The sequence below is a fragment of the Neofelis nebulosa genome, chromosome 9, assembly GCF_028018385.1.
Source record: "Neofelis nebulosa isolate mNeoNeb1 chromosome 9, mNeoNeb1.pri, whole genome shotgun sequence".
Lineage (NCBI taxonomy): Eukaryota > Metazoa > Chordata > Mammalia > Carnivora > Felidae > Neofelis > Neofelis nebulosa.
The window spans coordinates 116,552,103-116,560,766 of record NC_080790.1 but is presented as its reverse complement, the minus strand read 5'-3'; positions in this window follow the sequence as shown (position 1 = coordinate 116,560,766).

Below are 8,664 nucleotides of genomic sequence, written 5' to 3'. Positions count from 1 at the left end.
TGCAGCCACTGAGCTGTCAGCACGGAGCCCGATGTGGGGTTCGAACTCTGAACAGCGAGATCATGAGCTGAGCTGAAGTTGGACGCCTAACTGATTGAGCCACCCAGGCACCCGCGGAATCAAATTTAAAAAGCAAACAATATGTTGGGAAAAATTTTTTCTGTAACTCATATCACAGACAAAGGGCTAATCCCTTGATATGCAAAGAGCTCTGGGAAGCAAAAAGAAAAACAACCCAATATTAAAATGGGCAAGGATAAAAATGGATAATTCATCAACAAAGGAAGTGCATGAAGAGATGTTCAAATTAACCCAGAGTAAGAAAAGTGCAAAACACACTGATCTGCTGTTTTTTACCAACAGATTGGCAAAAACCTTAACATGACACTCTTAGTGAGCCCACAGCAGTCTCATTCATCTGTGGTAAAGTTAATGAACAACATAAATTGGTACAACCCCTATCGAGCGCAATTGGAAATGCCAAAATTTAAAATACATATACCCTTTGACCCCAAAACTCCATTTCTGAGAATTTATAACAGCAACATTTACCAGTAAGCGTGAAATGCTGAATGCACAAGGTTATTTGCTGCAGTATTGTTCATAACAGCATATGATTAGAAAGAATCTAAATGTTCATTAACAAACTGGTTAAATAATTTACAGTATATAAACAATGGTACACAATTATAAAAAGGAATGAGTGGGACTTCTGATTCCACCAAAATGAAAGAGCCTCATTTCTCCTAGGTCTTCTTGCTTAACTAAAAAACACTGGACATAACACAACAAGCATAAGAAGACTCTGAAGGATGGAAAGGAGAAGATACATTACAAACCAATAGCTGTCATGAATTAAGATGCAAAAATTTTCAACAAAATATTAGCAAATCAAATCCAGCAGTGTTTAAAAATAATTATATACCATGCCCAACTGGGATTTATTTGAGGTATAGGGGAAGACAAAAATTTTATTCTATCCTTCTAGTTTCTTTTGGTTAGTCTACTAATCAAATCAATGCAAGGTGTATTCACAGGAGAAAAACAAATTTAATTACATACATACAGGAAGAAATATGAGACCCAGGGACAAGTTGGTCAGTTGAGGCTTATATGCCATCCTGAGCTAAGGAATGGGATAGGGATCTGGGGCTTCAAAGGGAAGGAGGATAATTTACAGGACAATAAGAACAGATGTTTGGTAGATGTTTGCCCTGCCATTCAGACAGGTCTTTCAGATAAAAATTCTCTCCGGTAATAGCTCTCTTTCTTGACCAGGACCCCTGTCTAAATACTTTTAGGTAGTTAAGAGAGAGGTAAGAGTTTGTCTTGAGTTTGCTGGGTCTGGATTGCCTTAAGCGCAAAATAATCCGCATGACAAAGTGTCATATTTTGGGTCAGTATTTTGCTCCTCCTCACAGGTATGCAATTGTGGTATCCTAATTTATAATAAGAAATATATATTGGATCTTCCTCCCAGTTTCTGGCACAGAGCTCCTAAAACCCTTGGAATTTCCTGTGAGGAGAGTCATAAAAGTAACTTTTGTTATCTTAATGAGGTAACTTTTGGAAAGCACCTAAGGTGGGAGCTAGCTGTCAGGAAAACTAACCATGTGCTTAGAGGATTGGAACACTCAGTTCTACCTCCCTGATCTCTGGGGAAGGTAGAAGCATTGGAGAATTCAATCACCAATAGCCAATGATTTAACCTATAATGCCTTTGTAACGAAGCCTCCATAAAAACCCAAAAGGATGAGGTTTGGAGAGCTTCCAGGTTGGTGAACAAAAGGCTTCCACATGCCACCATTCCAGACTCCAAACTCAACAAGTCTCTTCTGGCTGTTGGTTTGTATCTTTTAATATAATTTGCAATAAGTCAGTAATCCATTGCATAAATGGGTTTCCTGAGTTCCGTAAACCACTGTAACAAATTAATCAACCCTACGGAGGGGTCATAGGAACCACTGATTTACAGACAGTTGGTCAGAAACAGAAACACAGATTAACAACCTGGGTTTGTGACTGGATCTGAAGTGGAAGACAATCTTGTGGGACTGAACACTTAACCGGTGAAATCTGATATGATCTCCAGATAGTGTTAGAATTGAGTTGAGGGGCACCTGGGTGGCTCAGTTTGTTAAGCGTCCAACTCTTGATTTAGGCTCAGGTCATGATCTCAGTTTGTGAGTTCAAGCCCCCTGTCAGGCTCTGCACTGATAGTGCAGAGCCTGCTTGGGATTCTCTATCTCCCTCTCTCTCTGCCTCTCCCCCACTGGCATGCACATGTGCTCTCTCTCTCTCTCTCTCTCTCTCAAAAATAAATAAATAAACATTAAAAAAAAAAAAAGAATTGAGGGGTGCCTGGGTGGCTCAATTGGTTGAGCAGCCAACTTTGGCTCAGGTCACGATCTCGCAGTCTGTGAGTTCAAGCCCTGCATCCAGCTCTGGGCTGACAGCTTGGAGCCTGGAGCCTGCTTCGGATTCTGTGTCCCCCTTCTCTCTCTGACTCTCCCCCACTTGTGCTCTGTCTTGCTCTGTCTCTCAAAATAAATGTTAAAAAAAATTTTTTTTAAAGAATTGAGATGAACTGTATGACACTCAGCTGGTGTGGGAGAATTGCTTTTTGGTATAGGGAAAACTCCCTCCCACCACACATACACACACACACACACACACACACACACACACGCACACACACACACACATTGGAATAACAAGTCAGTTCAACATATCAACAGGTTAAAGAGAAGTGATATGATCATATCAATTGATGTGGACAAAGCATTGACAAAATATACCTATTCATGATAAAAAAAAAAAAAAAAAAAGAAAACCTCTCAGCAAACTGGGAATAGAGGGAAACTACTTCAACTTGATAAAGAACATCTATCAAAAAACCTATAGCTAATATCATACTTAACAATGAAAGACTGAATATTTCTCTCTATGATTAGGAACAAGCCAAGGATGTCTGTTCTCACTGCTAGAAGTTATAGCCAGTGCAATAAGGCAAGAAAAAATAAAAAAAGATAGGAAGAAAAAAATCACATCTATTTGCAGATGACATGGTCCCTTATATAGAAAACACCAAGGAATCTAAAAATATAAAAAACAAACAAATAAACAAAAAATACAAAACCTCCTAGAACTAATAAACAAGTTCAACAAGGTCATAGGATATAAGATCAACACACAGATATCAATATGTTTCTATAAACTAATAACAAACATGTAGAAACTGAAATTAAAAACACAATACCATTTAGTATAACTCCAAATATAATTAAAGAATTAGGTTAAAACTTAACAAAAGATATGCAGGATCTGTATTATAAAATTACAAAATTATGGGGTGCCTGGGTGGCTCAGTTGGTTAAGCGTCTGACTTTGGCCCAGGTCATGATCTCATGGTCCATGAGTTTGAGCCCCACATCAGGCTCTGTGCTGACAGTTCAGAGCCTGGAGCCTGCTTTGGGTTCTGTGTCTCCCTCTCTCTCTGCTCCTCCCCCACTCATGCTCTGTCTCTCTCTCTCTGTCTCTCTCTCTCTCTCTCTGTCTCTCTCAAAAATAAATAAGCATCAAATTTTTTAAAAATTATAAAATGCTGATGAAAGATAGCCAGTATTTAAATAATTGCAGGGACATTCCATATTCATGGGTCAGAAGACTCAATGTAGTAAAGATGTCAATTCTCTTTAAATTGATCTATAAGTTTTATCTAATTCCTATCAAAATCCCAGCAAGGTTTTATTTTATTTTTTTATAGATATGAACAAGTTTAGATTGGTTAAACCAATACTGAAAAAGAAAAATAAAGTGGGAAGAATTACCCTACCTGATAATAAAGTCTATTATATAAATACAATAATCAAAGCAATTCAATATTGGAAGAAGGAAAAACACATAGATCAAGAGAACAGAATAGAGAATCCATAAATAGACTCATACATATATGCCCAACGCAAAAACAATTTGGGGCACCTAGGTGGCATAGTTGGTTAAGCATCTGACTCTTGATTTCAGCTCAGGTCATATCTCATGGTTCATGAGACTTTCATCAGGCTCTGCACTGACAGTGTGGATCCTGCTTGGGATTCTCATCTCCCTCTCTCTCTGCCCCTACCCTGCTTGCGCTCTCTCTCTCAAAATAAATAAACTTAAAAAAACATTTTTTTAACTTTATTTTTAATTTTTTTAAAATTTACATCCAAATTAATTAGCATATCGTGAAGCAATGATTTCAGGAGTAGATTCCTTAATGCCCCTTACCCATTTAGCCCATCCCCCCTCCCACAACCCCTCCCATAATCCTCAGTTTGTTCTCCATATTTGTAAGACTCTTCTGTTTTGTCCCCCTCCCTGTTTTTATATTATTTTTGTTTCCCTTCCCTTATGTTCATCTGTTTTGTCCTCATATGAGTGAAGTCATATGATTTTTGTCTTTCTCTGACTAATTAAAACTTAAAAAATTTTTAAACAAAAAAACAATTCAAGGGGGGAGGATAGGCTTCTCCACAAACAAGGATGGAAAATTGGACATCCATAAGCAAAACAAAACAGAACAAAATAGAAAAACAAAAAACCTTGACCTAAACCTCACACTTTACACAAAAATGAACTTAAAATATTACAGACTCATATGTAAGATGCAAAACTATGAAACTTTCAGAAAAAAAAAATTAGAAAAAAAATCTTTGGGGTGGTTATGGGCTTTGTGTCCCCCTCAAAATTCATGTTGAAGTCCTAACCTTCAGTATCTCAGTGTGACTGTTTTGGAGATAAGGTCTTTAAAGAGATAATTAAGGTTAAATGGGGTCATTAGGATGGGTCTTAATCCAATATGACTGGTGTCCTAATAAGAAGAGGAAATTAGGACATAGACACACATAGGAGAAATCCTGTGAAGAAGCCAATCTTGCTGACACCTTAATCTTGAACTTCTAGCTCTAGAATTATGAGTAAGTAAGTAAATAAATAAATAAATTCCTGTTGTTTATACCACCAGTCCATGGTACTGTGTTATGGCAGTACTAGCAAAGTAATAAAGGAGTGTAGAGCTAGGCAATGAGTTCTTAGACTTGACACTAAAAGCATGATCCATAAAAGGTAAAACTGATAAAGCAGACCTCATTAAAATTAAAACCTTTTTCTCTGTGGAAAGACTCTGTTAAGAAGATAAAAGGATAAGCTACAGACTAAGAGAAAATTGTTGCAATCCACATATCTGACAAGGGACTAGTATCTAGAATATACGAATAACTCTCTCAATACTCAACAATAACAAATTCAAAAACAATCCAATTAGAAAACGGACGAGAGACATGAATAGACATTTCGCCAAACAAGATAGATAGAAGGCAAATGAGCATATGAAAATATGCTCAACATCATTAGCCATTAGGAGACTGTAAATCAAAATTATAATGAGATATCACTACATGCCTATCTGAATGGCTAAAATGAAAAATAGTGACAATGCCAAATGCTGGTGCAGATGCAGAGAAACTGGAAACAACCCAGCAACTGCACTCTGGGGCAATTATCCTGGAGAAATGAAAATGAATCTTCACACTAAAATCTGTACACAAATGTTCAGAGCGGTTTAATTTGTAATAGCCCAAAACTGATAACGGCCCAGATGTCTTTCAATGAGTGAATGGTCAAGCAAGCTATGACATGTCCATACCACAATATGCTGATCAGCAGTGAAAAGGAACAAACAGGCCTACGATACATGCAACAACCTGGATGAATCTCCAGGAAATTATGTTAAGTTAAAGAATCAATCCCAGAAGGTTTCAAGCTATATGATTCATTTGTGTATCAGTCTTCAGATGTCAGAACTATAGACAAGCAGAACAGATTGATGGTGACCAAGGGTAAGAAAAGATGAGGAGGAAGTGGTGGGGAGGAAGTAGATGTGCCAATACCAGGGCAACACATGCGATCTTTGTGGTGATGGACTATTCTGTATGTTGACTGTATCAGTGTTAATACGCTGGTGATGTTAACGTAAGATGTTGGTTTTGGCAAAAGGTCACCACTGAGGGAAACTGGATAAATGGTACACAAGACCTCTCAGAATTATTTCTTATAACTGCATGTGAACCTACAAAAGTTTTATGTTAAAAAAGAGAGAAAATGAGAATCCTCTCTATAATGATGTGGGGAGATCTCACTATTAAGTGGGGGGAAAAAAGAATCAGAGAAGTGTGAAGATTTGCATGCATAGGTAAATCTGGAAGGATATATGTGAAACTACTTAGGTTATTCACTGAGGAATCCCTGAGGGTGGCAAGAGGTGGATGGGGAAGGGGGTGTGTGGGAAAGGCACATGTGTTTTTATAATGTCGGCTTTTTAACCATGGGAAAAACTTAAAAAAAGAGAAGAAAAAAGATTCTTCTAGCTTCCTCTGTAAGGAGAGCGGATTGGAGGGACCAAAGGTGGAATTGGAGAGACCAGAAAGGACACTCTACCCAGCTGGAGAACAACAGAGCTCCACATTCTCCAATGCAGCCTAATCTACCTTTTAAAACAGATTGCTGGGGCATCTGGGTGGCTCAGTTGGTTGAGCGTCCAGCTCTTGATTTCTGCTCAGATCATGATCTCAGGGTCATAGTTTCCAGCCCCGAGTCGGGCTCTCCAATGACAGTGCAAAGCCTGCTTGGGATTCTCTGTCTCCTCTCTCTGTCCCTGTCCTGCTCCTGTGCATGCACACACTCTCTCTCTCTCTCTCAAAAATAAATATACATTTAAAAATAAAAAATAAAACAAATGAACTGCTCCCTTCTGCTGGGAAAACTTTCTCACCCCTAGGAAAAAGGGCAGCCACTCAGCACAACATTCAAGACATTTCACAATGTGGTCTCCCGCTGATATCTCCTGGCGCATCCTGTCTCACTGCCCCTTGAATCACGATGTTCTTTCATCTGAACTCTTGAAGTACTGGCACACCTTTGTGCCTTTGCCCATGCTCTTCCTTCTGCCTGGAATGCCCTTCCTGCACATTTCACACTTAGCATCTCCAACTCTTTAAGATCAAACTCCAGGTTCTCCTTTTTTCTGGATGCTTTTCTGACCAATCCATCTCCTAAAACCCTATATCCAATTAACTGCTCTCTGTTGAGCGTTCCCAAGGCACTTTCTCTTACTGCCATTTTATCACTTGTGACATTGGCATACACTCAGGTGTGACTTTAATTAATTGTTACTAAATAATTAATTGAGTGGTCATTTGTTTAATATCTTTTCCCCCACTAGACTGCCAACTTCAGGAAGGTAGGAACCATGTCTGTCATACAATCTCATTTACTGGGGCTCTGTCTGGGATCCCGGGGCTTACTGCTAAGGGGTTCTCTGAAGGGTTTGGGATCTTGAGCCCCCATTCATCTTAAAGGAGCAACATCCTGAAAGGTGGTGCTGGAGCATGTTCTAACTGGCACTGAAAGGACTGAACTATTACTCTCCTTGTTCAGTTCATGCAACCTTATTATTGGAGCCCTACCTGGCAGGCTCCAATGAGCCTCTCTGAGGTTCAAGCCCACCAGATGTAAGGGGTTAAACTCTGCCAGCAGGGCTTGGGGGCAGGGAGCCTAGAGCAACACAGAGGTCACCAACCACAAGTGACTGTTTACATTTAAATTAGTTTAAATTAAATTTAAAAAATTAAGATCCTTAGTCAAGTTAGCCATATTTCTTTTTTTTGTCTTTAATGTTTATTTTTGAGAGAGAGAGTGGGTGGGGGAAGGGCAGAGAGAGGGGACAGAGGATCCGAAGTGGGCTCTCCATTGACAGCAACAAGTGAGCTCAATTGTGGGACTCAAACTCACGACCGACCCTGAGATCATGACCTGAGCCAAAGTCAGACGCTCAACTGACTGAGCCATCCAGGCACCCCAAGCTAGCCACATTTCAAATGTTCAATAGCTATCTGTGGCTAGCGGCCACTATGTGAGACAGCATGGAATTATAAAACATTTGCATCATTACCGGCAGTTCTATTGAACATCACTGAGATGTAAAGAATTACTCTTTACTGAGTGCCTCCCATAAAGTAGCAGCCTACCAAAGTACATCAGAGAGTATGCTCTGGGGTCAGACTGTCTGGGTTTGAACCCCAGCTCTACAGTCACTAGCTGCGTGACCTTGAGCAAGTTTCTTCATTTCTCTGTGCCTCATTTTCTTCAACTGTACATCTGGAGTAAGCCATAGTAGTTACCTATCTCATGGGGTTGTTGTGAGGACTCCATGAGATAATACATGTAAAACTTGGGAACACTGCCCTGGCCCATAGTAAATGCTCAGTACCTGGTTTGTTTGGTTTTGAAATTTTTTTCTTTTATACATATACATATACATATACATTTAATGTTTATTTATTTTCGAGAGAGAGAGAGAGCGTGAGGAAGGGGCCAAGAGAGAGGCAGAGAGAGAATCCCAAGCAGGCTCTGTGCTGACAGCACAGAGCCTCACACAGGGCTCAATCCCATGAACTGTGAGATCATGACCTGAGCTGAAATCAAGAGTCAGATGCTTAACTGACCGAGCCACCCAGGCGCCCCCCGAAAATTTTTTCTTTAAATCTCATAACAGTCTTCCTGGTGGGTGCTGTCATGAGTCCCATTTACAGATGGGAAAATTGAGGTTCAGAAAGCTGAAGGAAC